The following is a 17,088-nucleotide window of genomic DNA, read 5'->3' as shown; positions in this document are numbered from 1 at the left end:
AGGCTCAACCATTTGTTTCCTTCCTGGTATTGGTCTTTACCTGCTTACATATGGTGGAGATATATCCCGTGTACTGCGCGATCATGCTGGTGGTCGCTCAATATAGGGTGTTGATTCTGGTGACCTTCTTTTAAGGTCCTCTATATCTGACCATTTTATCTCTTTTTCTACACTTGATTCTTTTGAAAACCTGCATGCACCCGCTCTTTGCGCCCTTTTATTCTCCTCCCTTTCTTCGTCTGACATCATCTCCCAGCTCGTGTGACTATTGTCTCATTCTGCATCGTCACGGTCTAATCTGTTTAAAGACAATATTCCATACTTGTCTGTTATGACGTCACCTGATCTATCTTCAGTTCCCTTTAATTGGGTTCCTTCTGTATTCTTTTGGGTTCCATACCTTCCACTGTCACTCATTTACCTATATAGCTTCCCAAGCCTTTGCTCTATGTCTTCTGCTTCCTGCTAACCAGCCCATGCTGATCACAGCATTCCTTGCAGCTCCCTGCAGGGCTGTTGTGACCCTCTCTCCTCCTCCAATCATTCTTTTGCATCAATCAGAACTATGCTCCTATTGCATAAATATTCTACTTCATTGTCTTTTAATCCCCTACTCTTATTCATTTCTTCTTCTCTTTCTGCATCTCCTTGAATTCATCTTCCTCTAGCCTTTGTTGCATCCTACGTACTTTCATTCTTTGGGTTTATATCTCTTCCCGTTTCTTCTCTTCTAGCCTCTCCTTTTCATTTCTTACCTCATGTCTTCTTCATTCTTCCCTTTGCTTGTACTCTTTTGCCTTCTCTTCATTGTATGCTCTTTCTTCTTCTTTCTCTTTCCCGCTCTCCTCTCTCCTCTATTTCTCGAACCCCATCAATACTCTCATTGTCTAGCTTAAGCAATATTTGTCCTCCCATCGATTCATTCTGTACTATTGTTATTTCCCTAGCTTATTGTTTATTTATTTCTTTTTCCCTGCTTCTTCCTCTATCTCTATTCATCTATTTTGTCTGTCCTTCCTCTCATTACGCTGTTTACTTTCATTGTGTGTTGATATAGCTTCACGTTCTCTACTTTTACCCTCTTCCACATTATCCTTGCTGCTATAAGCAGCGGGGCGCATACGCGGATTAACATATCCTGCCACTGTTTTTAGTTCCTTCAAAGGGTAAATTCCCTTCTCCTCTGTAGCTGCACTCTTCACTTGAGGAGGGCAAAGGGGAGTCAAAGGCATTTTGTCCTCCCACTTATGCTGATTGAGCATCCACTTCATATACCCTGGATCTTCTTTATCGCTTTGGCATTTTCCAAAGTTCTAAAATTGCCAACCTCTTCTGCAACTTTTGTTCTCTTATATGTGGCATGCAAATATGTCATGATATGCCGTAATACATCTTTTGACAGCCTACCCTTCTGAGGCCACGGCATGAGTGTCTTATTGGTCGTACCTTTCACCCATTCTAAATGGTATTTCCTTATTTTTTCACCGTGTATCTCGGTATATCCTACATAAATGTAAAAGAGGTATATACCCCATGATGAGAGATCGGTTTTGATCCTTGATACATACCTGTTGTTTTATTTTCTTTTTTATTCTATTACATACACCATGCCGATCAATTGGTGCAGACACTAGCAATCACTATTTATAATCCCAATCAGGATATATTTTAACTGCTCACTTTGTTTTAAAAATCTTGTTTCCTCCTTCGTTTGCACTTTCTATCAATTTGCATTATATTGTTCTTGTATTATTAGTATATGAAGAGTCTCTTCTTTCCGTTGACATTACTTTCCTTTTGATTTTTCCCTTCCTGATTGACAGCAATCTCTTAGTCCACATTTTTCACAAATCTCTTTAATTTTTTACTATCATTTTATATTAATCAGCCTAGACAAGACAAAAGATTTACATTGACATACCCCCACACATGTGCACTTTAAATTGGTTTTACTGCATATGCCTTCCTTTATTATCTTAGTAAATGTACCTCTTCTCTGTTTCACTCCATTCTAGAGTTTGAAACACACTCTTCTGTGGGCCTTGCCTCAGGAATCCTTAATAACTCAGTGCGTACCCTTCTGCCCCATTGGAACCAGGAATCAAGGCATCTATTTCTCTTTATAATCTCCCCGAAATATCCTGTTACTTTTTACACGTATTATTTACAACAAAATCCTCTTCCCCTATTTTGCCACTTTCTTTGTTCTACTTACATCCATGATTCAGTTCAAATCCTCTGACATCGACTCTACCTCAACCGACAATATCGCCTTTCATCCACGGGGTGCCTAAGGGGACCAGACAGGAATTTTGTCAAAGAGGGACCTGCCAACCAAATCTTCTTCACACGTGGCTCTGTGTGCCGATCTCCACAGGAAACTCTGTGGTCATCTGGCTAATGGCGGGACTAGCGGACCATCCAGGGGTCTGGACCTGGCCTAGGTCGAGTAGACCTCAACCATCCTCTGCTACCAAATGTGCTCTAGCACCTTGAAGCGCCTTTGCTGCTAGATGGAATTACAATAATAGATCTTAGACCAAATAATCAAACCGAATCAAAGAGTATGGCAAAGTACTACTTTATTCTCAGTTTAATAAAGCTGGGTCAACTGGCAGACATCAGACTGATGATTGCACGCTCTCAACCGAGTTTGATTACATGGAGGTTCTATACTCCAATATGCTTCATCTATGACAGCATTCTACGTGGCAAAATACAAAACCTATCAAGGGAAGGGATTGGTGAAGGCAACATATCTACTTATAGAATATATTAGGATCAGTGCTTCATTGGCTACCCCTTGTCTGTAGGGCATGCCTTGAACTACCTCTATACACATATAGTACTGATTATAGTAGACAAAACATGAGTTGATTGGCTCCTGCAACACTGTATGTTAGGTTGTCCCTCAACCCCACTTATTGGCTGGCATTCTATCCCAACCTTGGACTTTTGGCTGCTTAGAAGCACGTATGTGAACCAAAACCTAGGTGTTTGAATCCCATCTGACTATGCCCCATTTTCCCAATTAGTCTGTCATCGGTAGGCCATCAACCAAAGTCTTCCATTGGTATTTGACCATGTTGCTGCTCACTGTCCTGGAACATTCAATGGAGTGTGAGCACACAACTATCTTAGCTTAAGGATCTAATGAATAGCCTTTGTTTTCAACTTCTGAGTCACATGTGAAGAGACCGCAAATGTGTCCATTTCATCCTTCTATTTACTGCTATTTGATTTAATTATGCATGGTGCTATTGCTCCTCTTGGCCTCTAGAAACGTGCTCACTCTATCTCATATGAACTTTATACGCTTGTAATTGACCAGCAGTTTGACTCTCACAGATGTTTTCGTCTTCCTCCATCTTTGAAGAATGACCCCCATTCAGAGCTTAGCCATGTATGGCCTTTGTTCTTTGCGCTTATCCCCCCAAATAGCATTTTTGCTCTGGGCCAGCCTTGCCTCATCGTCGGGTCTGTTCACTTGGCTGTCTAGCACATCTCCTGATTATTACAGCCTCACGCTTGTCTCTGAGCTAGCTTGGTTAAATTCAATCTGAGCCCTCGTCCATTTTCCTAAACTGGCCATCCTTGCCACTTCATATATTCGTCTATAGCAAGCTTCTATACATTGTCTTTCTACCTTGCGTTACTGCATATTTACAATTATTGGTCAGTAAGTTACTTTATCTTTTTTAGATCCATGATTACTTTAGCTTTAGGTTCATGTTACTCTCAGTGCTTTAGTTATATTGTCACTTAATATTTTCACATTGTTTCAGCATAGGTTCATATGTCTTCTTCATGACACCACTCTGTTCTTGTCAGATTTCACTTTAACGTCCATCCATAATATTCATTGATGCATTCTGACATCTTGGCAAACAACATCTTCCATGCGACATCCTTCCACACTTTCAGTGCAAGGGTACATTCTGTATTGCTGTCTGAATGCATAACGTCTCTCATGCACTCGATGCAGGATAGGAACGATGCACCTACAAGCGAGGCACAGACAACCATTGTTAACAATAAGCATAAACCAGTTATTCGAACATAGAACTCATATCACTGATTAGCCAGATCAATTTAGGAACGTAAAGATTGAAACTCTCCCATTTGGGAAATGAAGAATATAGCCTGGGAATCCAATCAAGCATTAGCTTTAACATCCTATATGTCAGTGGCCAATCTAACAAGGAGAAAAGGTGGGTGTTTCCCCCCAAATGGCATTTACAAGCCACCATATAAGGAATCTATGATCTCTCTGGCACCATAACCTGCCTCCACCACTGCTTCATGATCCTAAACAACGATTGAACATTTGGATCCTGATATCATTTAGGCAAGAGAAGCTTGTGATGTTTTCAAAATGTTCTGCCATGTTTCCATGCTATCTATGCAACTGTTTCTAGGTTCTGTTTGACTGACGACTTGCTTGCATATTGCAGATTCTTGTCTTCAACCCACTTTTCAATTAGGAGCACATTATAAATCAGGTCTGTGATGGTTTTATTCAGATGTTCACTGTCAACTGTCCTGCAACATTCTATTAACAAACAAGTGATTTCACCCTTGGTAGCTCATACATTTTTATATAACTCAATCACTTCATACTTCGAAGGGGACATCTTGACCATCTGACTATTTTGTAAGTTGAAGCAGTTCCTTTCATGTTGATCTGCACTCTTAATATAGAGCATGTAACTTAAATGTGTCTTTAGTTTTCCTGGGGACTATCTGCCTGAGTTTGATGTCTGGACACCAGAGAACAGTACCTCCAATGAAGACCAAGTCTCCTATCTTATGGTCTCAGCTGCTGTGCTGTAGCATCGCTCTGTGCTCCAGCATTCTCTTACTCTTTGTCAATAGTGCATCTCTTTCCTTATGGCCTCTCAGTGTAAGATTCTTGTCATCGACAACATCGACAACAGGCAGAGCAGAAGTCTCAGTACACACCATGAGCATTAGGACCTGCTGGAGCAGCATCCTCTGCTGCAGTTTTCATGAAAAGGTAAACCCTGCTGGGCCTTTTCAACAAAATTGACTGTGAATGGGATCATAAAATAAAGAAAATACTGGCGAGAGCACACATCACGCTAATATCAATTGATGTGCTCTGTTCTGCCTCATTTACAAAGTGTTTATGTTTGGGAGCATTTTATGAATGTTGTAAACGTTCTTTGGGGGCATTTGTTTTTCGTGAACTCAGAATCTCCCACTCTGCAAGATGGCCAACCGTTGCTAGGTTGTGGATCCACTCATCCAAGGTTGTTGCCCCCTGACCTCATTGGCTGCCTCTTCTTCAGTAACCAATCACCGGTACCGGCAGGTGGAAGCTGGCCTCTACACCGAAGGCCTACATCTAAGGCCATGCCTGCGCCTGTCCAGGCCAAGGAGGGCTTCGAGAGCCTCCTGACTAGTTACCGCTCCCACATGTGTTTACAGCTGATCCTTGGACATCTATGCTCCCTGCAGATCTGCAAGTGAGTCAAGGCTGAAACTCTTCCATTGCCACCCCCACCAATCTCTCTGAATCAATTCAATGTGCATATGTACTCTGCTTTCCTTGCCTTAACTAACCATCTCTCTCTGCAAAATCGAATTTAGTTGTGTGTACTTTTTTATCTGTGCACCTCTAGCATTGCACTTGTGTCTCCTTTATTAAAAGAATAACATTTGAATTTAGGTTTGTGTTCTTTTTCATCTGTGCACCTCTAGCATTGCATGTGTGCCTCCTTTTTTAAAATTCGAATTTAATTGTGTGAACCTTATCATCTGTTTACCTCTAGCATTGCATTTATGCCTCCTTTTTTAAAAATCGAATTTAGGTTTGTGTACTTTTTCATCTGTGAACCTCTAGCATTGCATTTGTGCCTCCTTTTTAAAATTTAGGTGTGTGTACTTTTTCATCTGTGTACCACTAGCATTGCATTTGTGCCTCCTTTTTTAAAAATTGAATTTAGGTGGGTGTATTTTTCATCTGTGCACCTCTAGCATTGCATTTGTGCCTCCTTTTAAAGAAATCGAATTTAGGTGTGTGTACGTTTTCTTCTGTGCACCACTTGTCTCCTTAAATTCTGTTTCCTTCGGGACTGCATTCATGCCTTTGTGACTACTCCCACCAGGCCTCCTGGTGAGTTAGCTAGAACTGTGCTGTGCAGTCAATCTCCTTTCATTCCTCGATTAACTTCTGCCGCCCCTATGGCTCTCTCCATCTCCCCCATCCTCTCTAACTGCTACACTATCACCTATCTCCCCTCTCTCACGAAGTCTGGTAAAAAAAGCACAGAAAATACATCTTGAGTGCAAGCCCTGGCCTTCCCATCGCAGACACCTATGTCAGCGTTTCATCCAGAGAGGTCTTCACTGACATCCTCTTCTCTGTCCCCTCTCCTGATCTATGGACCCCCCATCTCATCTCTACTCTCTCACCTTCCACATCCTCTCCAATTAACAATGGCACCAAGTGGGAAGTCCTCTTCGCCGGCTTCTCATCTTCAAGTTGCTTTGTCAATGTCTATGACAGAGGCACTATCCTGGTTCAGGGTCCTCACCCCAACCTCCTTCTCTTTGACCGAATCCTGCCTTCTCACATTAACTTCCTTTTTTCTCCTGCATCTCCCCCTACTACTCTCTATCCCTCCTCTGACTTGTGTTCCACGCCCCTGTACTCCACATCAGAAAACTTTCAAAGGCAGCAACCTCCTCAACCTGGTGACTCTTAACGCCCACTCAGCCAACAAACACTCCGCTGACATCTGCCTCCTTCATGAAGACAATGACCTAGACATTCTTGCTCTTACTAAGACATGGTTCAATGCTAACTCAGTCAATGCTTCTGACTCCCTCTTCCCTGACGGCTTCATGATCATCTCCAAGCCTCAAACTCACCCCACTGGCAAGGTGGTTGCCTTAATCTTTCCTGAGTCGGTTCCTGATAACATCTTACCCACTCAGCTCTACTCTTCCTTTGAGAGCCTAGTTTGCAAGTTGGTCCTCTCTCCCATCTCCACCATGATCATTGCTACCATTTACCAACCTCCTGGTGCCACCACCCTGTTTCTCTTTGAATGGGACAATGTCTGTTCTTCTCTACTTTCATACACCTCTAACCTCCTCCTCCAGGGTGATTTCAAAATTCAACTGGACTCCCCTGGCTCAGCATCAACTCTCTTCATTGACCTCTGCACCTCTCTTTCCCTCTCCATTCTCCCTTCTGGTCCAACCCACTCGGCTGGACACACTCTGGAGCCCTCATATACTCTGACCTCTCTCTCTCCCCGCACTAGTCACCCCTCACTCCTGATCAGACAATTCTCTCTTCTCCTCCCAATTGGGTCCCTTTGGCCCTCTGACCGCACCCCCAAATCCCTGGCAACCTCGTTCACTAACATTCACCCGATGAAACGAGTGTCAGCTGTTGCCTTCCCTGCCACCTTCATCCCCCCTCACTCCCCTACATCAGTTTCTACCGCTGACTCTGCTCTAAGCAACCTCCACTTGTCCATCACCAATATTCTTGACATTCTTACCCCAGTCATGAGGATCTGCCTGAAACCTGCCTCTAAGCGTAACACCTGGTACAACTCAGAACTTGCAGACCTGAAATGAAAGTGCAGGGCGGCGGAACGGAAATGACAAACATCAGGGTCTTCCTCACAGAAACGGGCCTGGCTCCTGCTCCAAAGACAATACAGACTCTCCATCCACGCCAAGAAAAGAGCCCACATACAGGCACAGATTTACGGTGCATCCAACAACACGGCTGAACTTTTCAAGATCTGCAGGGAACTAGCCAACCCTTCCGCAGTCTCCTCCTCCCCTTCTCATTCCCAGGCTATCTGTAAAGAACTGGCCACTCACTTCACCACCAAAACTCAGGACATGCTGAACACCCTTGCTACCCACCTCCCAACCCATCTGACACTGCTTGCCTCCGTTGGCTCCTCACCCCCCTCCTTCCTCCTTCTCCTCCTTCTCCCCTGTTATACCTGAAGAAGTTACCAGAGTTGGCCGCTCCATGAAGGTCTCTTCTAAACAGGATTTCCCTTGCTCATCCAGGACCATCAAGGATAACATTGACTCTCTTACCCCCTCACTCGCTGATTTCTGCAATCATTCTTTTGCCACTGAATCTTTCCCCTCCTCCCTTAAGCATTCCCTTGTGTGCACCCTCCTGAAAAAACCTTCAGCAGACCCCACCTGTCCTGCCAACTATCGCCCTATTTCCATCACCCCTTCCTGGGGAAGCTGCTGGAGAAGCTGGCATTGCCCCAACTCAACTTGCACATTGAACTTGGTCTCCATAACAATCAATCTGGATTCCAAGTATCCAGAGGCATGGATACTGCTCTTCTGAACACCTATGAAGAACTGCTCTCATCTCTGGACTCCAACTCTCCAGCTGTCCTCATACTTCTCGATCTCTCTTCTACCTTTGACATGCTCAACCATTCGATCCTCATACAAAGGTTCCATGATACCCTTTGTATGTTGGAACGGGCACTGGACTGGCTAACATCCTTCCTAACTGACCGCTCTTCCCAAGTCATTATGGGCACCTTCTTATCTTCTACTTCCTTCGCCACCTGTGGTGTCGCCCAAGGTTCTATCCTTTCACCTTGGCTGTTTAACATCTACCTTGCTCAGCATGCATGCCTCATCTCCTCCTTTTCCTCCAGTTTTGAGTGTTATGCAGATGACATACAACCCTTTTTCAAACTTACTGCTGTCCCTCTTGCACCCTCCATCATCCCTGACAGCCTATCTGTCATCCAGTCCTGGTGCACCTCCAACACCTGTAAAACTGAGACCCTTCTCATTGGGACCCCCTGCTCCCTCCTTCTTCCCTTCACTCTGGCCTTCCTCCTTGGGCTCTCCCCTGCCCATTCTTTGGAAGCCAGAAACCTTGGAGTCATCTTCGACTCCTCTCTGTCCTTTCTCCCTCATACTAAGGACATTGCCAAGAAGTACCACTTTCAGCTCTTCCTTCTCAAAGGAATTCTCCCTTTTCTCACTTTACCATAGAGGCGCAATGTTACCCGAGTTCTGGTTCTCTCTAGGCTTGACTATTTTAATAGCCTCCTCCTGAATCTACCTTCTTCCACTATGCGACCCCTCCAGCTAATCAAGAATATGGCAGCAAGAGTTATCCTTGGCCTTAAGCCCATGGACCACATTTCTCCTGCCCTAAAAAGTACCCGCTTGCTCCCAGTTGCTGCCCAGATTAAATGAAAATCCCTCTTCATCAACCACAAGGCTGTCTGGGCCCGGGAACCTCACTATCTTCAACTTTATATTACAAAATACTCTCCCTCTAGACCACTACGTTCCTCTGGCACCAACCTTTTCTCTGTGTAAAGCGTTTAGCTAAACAGAGAGTAGGTGGTTGATTGCTTTCTTCAGCTGGCTCCTTCCCATGGAACAGTCTCCCCCTCCCTTTGCCCCTCGAGTAGGACTTTCTTGAATACCGGAAGCTCCTCAAGAATTTCCTATTTTCCTCCTCCTTCCCTTCTTCCCTCCTCTGATAATCCCACAGTTGCTGTGATTGGTGTCCGGGGACCTTATGCATCATCAGTGCCCCTGACCTCCCACAGCCAATCGCCCCAGCTCATGTCTACCATCAGCACTTTCCATGGCACACCCTCCGCCCTGAAGGTTCGCACTTCCGCTCCAGGCTTTGTAGCACTCAACACTCCAAGCACTTCATCTGTGGCTCACCCATGAGCTCGGACTCCCCCGCACTTACCACCTCTACCCTTTTCCTTGCTGCACTTGCACATTCTGAATACTCGTCCTTTTTTCCCTCCAGTGCTTTAATATTGTGTGTGTAATGTGTTTCACTCCCTTGTTCTCTCCCTTCGCCCTATGGGCGATTTGAAAACAATATTTTACTTTCTGTATAAGCACCTAACAAATAGACAATAAACAATCAATAAACAATGTGTCTCCAGAGTGTGTTTCTTCTGTATTCCGTGTTTTGGCTACAGTACATCTCTCTTATCTACAGTTTATCACCACAACTGCACTCCTACGAATGCTCTGAACTTTATCTTTGTTCTAGAGAATCTATTCATTCAGTCCTCCTCTTTCCACATCAGATTTTCTTTGCCCTGAAAATCCGTCTTCCTACTACAGTGTATATCTCCCCCATAGTAATTTTTTATGATATATAGAAAAATGGCCATTGGCATCTGAGACAACTTGAGAGCTATGTTAACTCACCTCTCCTTTATCTTGGACTTACATTGCTAGGCAATCTTCCCTAAAAACCAAGACTGACAAAAAACGTCATCTCAGATTAAGAGACAGAGACGCCTAATTGTCCAACCCACAGCCGATATCCATTCTTAAACACTGCTAGTGCTGTTTGAAGATGACCACATTTTGTAATATAATAGATGTTATCTTGTCCAGAGACATGCTTGCAAATGCTGACAATGAGCTGATCTCAGTAACTATTTGGATAAGGTGACACCCCTGCACATTGGGCATGGCAGAGAGATGTTCACCATAATAGGCAGAGACAGGGCAGGCGTCTTAAGCATTCACAGGAGTTACCTGCACGCCTATATAAGCTGCCCAGAGGATTGTGGAGTCAGACTTTCGAATTGCTGCAGATGGTGTGTATGGTGTAGAGGATATGGTCACGATATCACAGGTGATATCCAAGGACCCACTTGTCAGCTGGGAGAGTGGTCAGGGAAGGGAGATGTTTGCTTGATAAAACATTTGGGATGCTGACAGGGCTGTTTGAGGGTAGTTGAATGGTGGACATTAACTGCTCTCCATTAAGTTCCTGATGTACCATGCAGTGAATCTTAAGAGTTGGCGATTTGTTTTGTATCATAGCTTTATTGGAGCTGCCTGGTCCCCATGTCCCTACCGCTCTCTACCACGTCTCTTTTAAAAGACTCAAGCGGGTCATTTTAAAATGCTTGGAGCAGTAATGGAATGTAAAGACAAGGGGCCAATACATGGAATTATTTGTGGGGCAAATTGGGGATTTGCGTGCCATTCTGCGTGTAAAACCCTGTTCGTCGATTCATGGAATCGACTGCGCTGCACTTTTTTGTATCTTGCGGGACGTCTCTGCAAGCGGTCGAGTGCCTTGCGTGAGTCACCATGCAGAACGTGGGCGAGGTCCGCGCAGAGGGCGGTGTAGGGTGTGAAACTCGGAAAATGATGAAGAACAAGGGAAAAAGTGGGTGTGACGAGGGACTGACTGCAGGCAGTCCATAGCACCCCCACAAATTAGCACAACAAAACATATTCATTGATGTGACTGTATAACCTCTTGCCTGCAAAATGCCCAAGCAAATCCCTCCATCTCTCCGCCACCCACACTGTTTGAAGGGTGGGTGTATTCACGCCAGAGGAAGTACGCAAAGGTAGCTGTTCTGGCTGTTTTTCCTTTGCATGGGGGTGTGTCGGGGGTGTTCTGGCCATGACTTGCGTATTACAGTTATTTGTGCAGAAAATTCCATGACTACTCAGGGCTTGCTTTTTATATTCTACGCGCGGACTCGCGCTGTGTCGTTCTCGGTGAACAGCCATTGCGGGAAAAATGTGCACTTTTCCATGAAACGGGCCCAAGGTGGAAAAGGTGTACGCCATCCAGCAAGGAGTGAAAGGCTTACACCAGTCTTTACAATTGTTTCACTGCGCGGAGTCATTTTAAAAAGTGCTTTGTAGATGAGTGGGAGATAGGAGAGGAAATCCATTTCCTCCTCACTCTTCTTGCGAAAACCTGCGAAACGCTTAGTTGTACGTCTGTATGAGGTTTCCATGCAGTCATAGAACAAATGGATTCGCTTGAAATCTGCCTGCATTTAGCAAACACCTGCTAAAAAGTAGGCGGATTCCATTGCATCTTTTAAAAGATAGAAAGTAAAGAGGAAATGCGATTTCGCCTGTTTTTCTTTTCTTTTGCACTGGTTTTAAGAAGAGTAGAAAATTGCATGCTTGGAGCTCCGCTACATACAAGTGTTAACATTGCTGAGCCTCTGCGTGCGCTTTAAATGAACCCGAGTGTTTCAGAAACTCTGCAAATGCCGCTTCTGACTTCATAATTGTGTGTTACGCACCCCATCCATAAATGTAGGGAGCCGAGGTTCATCTGAAGGTGTTGGGGCTTTAGTCAGGCCCTGAAAGTGCCGTGCCTGCCATGTAAGCACCCTCTGGTGACCCGTTGCTACTGTTGCCATTCACTGCGGCAGCCACCTGGACCTCTGTTCCATCATCTCTAAACTGGTCTGAAGTTTATTCTGGTTCGTGGACATTCTCTAATGCAAATGCAGAGTGCATTGTTAATGCAAAGCGCTGTAGAAATTTATTTTTCAGCCTTCCAAACTCCCAAAAGGAGTTTATAATGCACCAACTGACGTGTGATAAAGGGGATAGTAAAATCGCACCCGAGATTAGAGAAGCTCTCCAACAAGAGGCAGAAAGGGAGTGTAGCATAACCAGCTCAGCTAACAAGTAAATATTTGAGGAACTAGATTTCAAAATAGCACCTGCCGTTTTCATTTTGTTCCGTTTCAGAGTTTTGATTAGGGGCAGCTATCGCTCGAGGACAGCTTGACCCTGTTTACTGGATGTTCTTATGTGGTCAATACTTAAAAATTCCATTAAGGCGAGGAAGGTCCTCACATACTTGGACAGTCACTGGCCTAGAGTGGTGATGCTACAGGAAACGCATGCCCAAGGGCCGCCGAACAAGGGGTTTGCACCCAAGTGGGACAGTCAAAGATATTATTATACAGAATACCCAACATAAGCCAGGGGAGTACTTACCTTAATACACTGGGCACTATGTTTTCCGGAAGAAAAAAGAGCATTGATCCACATGGCCGTTATGTGGTGATATTGGTCAATACTTATGGTCCAAATGTAGATGGCCCTGGGTTCTATGGGGACCTGTCCGAGATACTCAAGAAAGGGGTAGCCACCCAAATAATATGGGTACTTTAACATAGTCTTGGACTGTGTACTTCACCAGCCCAGAGCCACTTAACATGGCGTGTTCTGGGGCAGCATGCATGATCATCCGCTCATGTCTAATTAAAGGGAATTTAACAAAGTTTGAGATTTGGCAGACAAGGAGGTATGTTGTATCGCTAGACCGACCCATATGGGGAGGCCAACAGGGGACGAGCTGGGAGTCGGATGAGGAAATTAATAGGGAGTTTAGTGACTATTACGAGAATTTATATTCTTATCTAGCCAAGTGTTCAGAAGATGATATCACCAGATATATTGGGGACAGTGCACTCCCAGGTTTATGTGAGGATGCACAGGCTGCCCTAGAATTGCCGGTCACGGTGGAGGAAATGACCGATGCAATTGCAGCACTAACATGTGGGAAAGCCCCAGGATCTGATGGACTGGGTATTGACCTGTACAAAGAACCTGGCTCGTCATTGGCACCAAGATTACTGAAGGTTTTGGGAGGAATCATTTGAAACTGGCAGGCCCCCACTGACGCTGTCTGAGACTATCATCTCAGTGCTGTTAAAACCTAGTAGACTGTCACAAGACATGGCCTCGTACACACCATGGTCATTGATTAATAGTGACGCAAAGATATTCGCAAAAAACCTGGCCTCTTGGCTGTTACCACAAATGTCAATTCTGATACATCCGGATCAGTCATGATTTATCCCGGACCGGTCTACCTCACTTGATCTGCGGAGGCTTTTTGTCGCTATGTCCCAGATCAACCCGGGGCAAGTGCAGTTGCTGCATCCCTGGACGCAGAGAAGGCCTTTCATTCTGTGTCATGGAGATTCATATTTAGGGTTTTGGGACATATTGGGTTTGTTGAATACTTAATTGGTTGTGTGCGGCTTCTGCATGCTGATCCTGTAGCCAGGGTCTGAACCAACAGTAGACTGTCAACAGCCTTTCGGCTGGGCCGTATGATGCGGCAGGGGTCCTGCTCGCATCAGTCTCAGTCTCAGTGATAATCACAAGGCTTATCTTGTCATTTAGCTGCTAAATTGCAGTTGTGGGCCCGATCCCTGATGTCACTGTATGGGAGGATATCTTTGCTTAAAATGGTGATGGTGCCTAAACTACTACATTATCTTAGCAATATCCCAATATGGCCCGGGAAATTGTTTTTCATTAAACTACGATCCCTGGCTATTGACTATGTCTGGGGGAAGGTGGTGGCCTGGATAAGTTGGGAGGGATTAGCGGACCTGTATAATAAAGGGGGCCTGGCGGCATCTGACTTCGAGTTATATTATATACTAGTGCAGGCGCAATACACAAGGCTTTGGTATTGCTTTACCCCGGGGCCGATACACGGTGCTCTGGAATCTTAGAGCAACCCAGTCTGCATGCCTGTGACTGCGTGTCGAGGAAATTAAAAATGTTAGACATGAAGACCCCCATGTTGTGGAGTGGTTCCCTTGTGGAACTGCCCCGGAGTACCCCCGACGTATGACCTAGATATCCGGAGACTGTGGGACACTGAGGAGTGTATGCTCTGGCGTGACTTAATCCCAGAGGGATATGTGACACTGGAAGAGTCTGCAGCAAAGTTGGGAGATAACCCCATTAAAATATTTGAGTACTATACTGTGAGCGGAGCGGTTCGTCGGGGCTGGCCATCATTCCCGCAGGAACCAGACACAAATGAATGTTTGGAAGCATTGGCGACCAGGGGCAATGCCAGAAGATTAGTATCTAGGCTATACCGACTATGCCAAGAAGGGCAGACATCGGTGAACAGGCCACGACAGAAATGGATGACAGACTTAAACATTGAGATACAAGATGACCAATGGCTGAAATAGTATAAATTAACAAAGGAAGTTGCGCTCAAAGTGCGGTTCCCTTTGAAACAATTCAAGGTGTCGAATCAACTCCATTACACTCCCACACGCATGTCCAGATTTGCGCCAAATGTCAGTGATGAATGTGTGAAGTGTGGCAGTGCACAGGCATTATCATATCACATGTTCTGGGGTTGCCCACGGATCACCCAATTCTTGCAAGAGGTCATGGACGTTTTGTATGATATGATTCAGATATCCCCCCGTGCTCTCCCCCCTAAGTACCTCCTGGGTGACATTGGGAAAGTCTCTGTACTGGTGCATAGATTTTTTAATATAAGCCGTTTAATTGCCAAAAAATGTACATTGAAATATTGGAAATCTAAAGTAGCTTCTACGGGGGCAGAATGGCTTAAGCAACTACAATATGTCAACGAAATGGAGGAGGGTTGCACTGCAATAGTTGCACCGAGATGCAGGCCAAAAGACATTTGAGGGCCCTTCCGAGACATTCTGGCAGAGTTAAATGGAGGGGCGAGGGGCGATGATGCAACAGACCACTAATGAGCTGTGACGTGTCAATGTAAAGGATATTTTGACCAGTGTTACTTGATTGGATGGATAATGCATATGCCAAACTCATGTGTGGAACCTAGAATGTGTTGAGGCCTGCTGTCTGCGCTCTGTAGCATGTCCCTCTGCAAGTTAAATAAAGGTTTTAAAAAAAAGAAAATGCCTACCTCAGCTAGTTGACCTGTGTTTGAATTAGGGTTATGCCTCTTTGTAACGTCAATTATATTTCTTGTTCGGCTATCCATAATGATATTTGATGATGCACTTTTCTGTATTTATGTTTACATTTTGAGTACTTGAATGCAACAGTTTGGGCTTTACATGTGTCGCAGGAGACACCAAATAGCCCAGGACAAAAACAAATCATCTTCAGTAGTATGTGCATAGTATTCAACAGCCTATAATGGCTTAATTCTTACCCACCTTTGAAAAGGTTCAAAATGTAGACTCTTAACTATTAGGAATAAATCAGACATGACAGTTAGTCATTCCCCTTTATAGGAAGGAAAGAAATGGTGGACGTTCATTTAGAGTACAGGCAGCAAAGCTCTGCAGGATCTTAGCTGTATAGAAGCAATTTGGCTTTCTAAGGAGAGGTTGTCCTCCAGAATGATGCCCAGATTTCTAACTTCTCATTTGGGTTCAAAGCATTTACCAAAACCTTCCAGCCAGAAGGAGAGATTCCATAGGTTTGGGTTCTGATTGATAACCATCATTTCGGTCGTATGTGGATTGATCTTCAGATACTTGGCGTTCACCCAGTCCTTAATTGATAGTAGGCATTCACTAACTTGTGGTGATTAGATGTCCTTGGCCTGACCCAGATCTATCACGATTTGGGTATCATCAGCATGATTAAACAAGATTAGGCCGAACTGGTGAATATATCCATTAATGAGCGTAGGTAGATATTAAACAGTATAGGTGACGTTAAAGACTTCTCCATGGATTTAGAACTACAAAGCATCCCTTCTGCTGTGCATACTGAGATGATATGATCTGATATAATATTTTATTTATAACACACTCATACACAAGATTTTCAGATCACGATAATTCACTTGTCTCCTCCAGCCAATCAGAGAGAAGCTATTCCATTTGGAAGCACACCCTATGTAAGGGCTAGCTTGCAAGACAGCATGGAGTTTGTGAACACAGATCTGGGGAGCTGTAGTGTGGTTGAGGGGGAAGACTGTTGGAGAAGGCGGCAAGGACTATGCAAAGGAAGAGTTGGCCACCATGGAAGTGAGAAGTAGACAGCCTACACAACCGGGAGAAGGAAATTAGAGCAGAAGAGGAGCTGGCCACGGGGTGGGACGTGGGGGGGTGAGAATGAAGAAACATCCTGGAAGACTTGGAGATCAGAAGAGAAGGTCGATTGTAACAATAGCAGAGCAGAGGCAGAGAAGAGGGGAGGAGGTGATGTATGAGGATTTAATAGGCAGAGTGGAGAGGCAGGGAGGTGATGTAGAATGAGACGAAAAGGACTGGAAATGTGGAGATGAGAGAAGGAGATAATGATGTAGGATTATAAAGGAGGGGAGTGGATGAAGGAAAACGGAGAAGTGGGGAGAACTCACAAGGGGAGGAGAAGGGGTTGAGCAGGGGAGCTTGCCCGCCAGAGGAGAAGAAGGAAAAGGGGGCACCTTATATCTAGAGAGAGGAGACTGAGTCAGTGGCTTACAAACAGGTGGAGGTTGTGGTCTGGGGAACCAATACTAAAATA

The sequence above is a fragment of the Ambystoma mexicanum genome, chromosome 7q, assembly GCF_040938575.1.
Source record: "Ambystoma mexicanum isolate Mex_15411 chromosome 7q, UKY_AmexF1_1, whole genome shotgun sequence".
In the NCBI taxonomy this organism is placed as follows: domain Eukaryota; kingdom Metazoa; phylum Chordata; class Amphibia; order Caudata; family Ambystomatidae; genus Ambystoma; species Ambystoma mexicanum.
Note: the sequence above shows the minus strand (reverse complement) of the source record.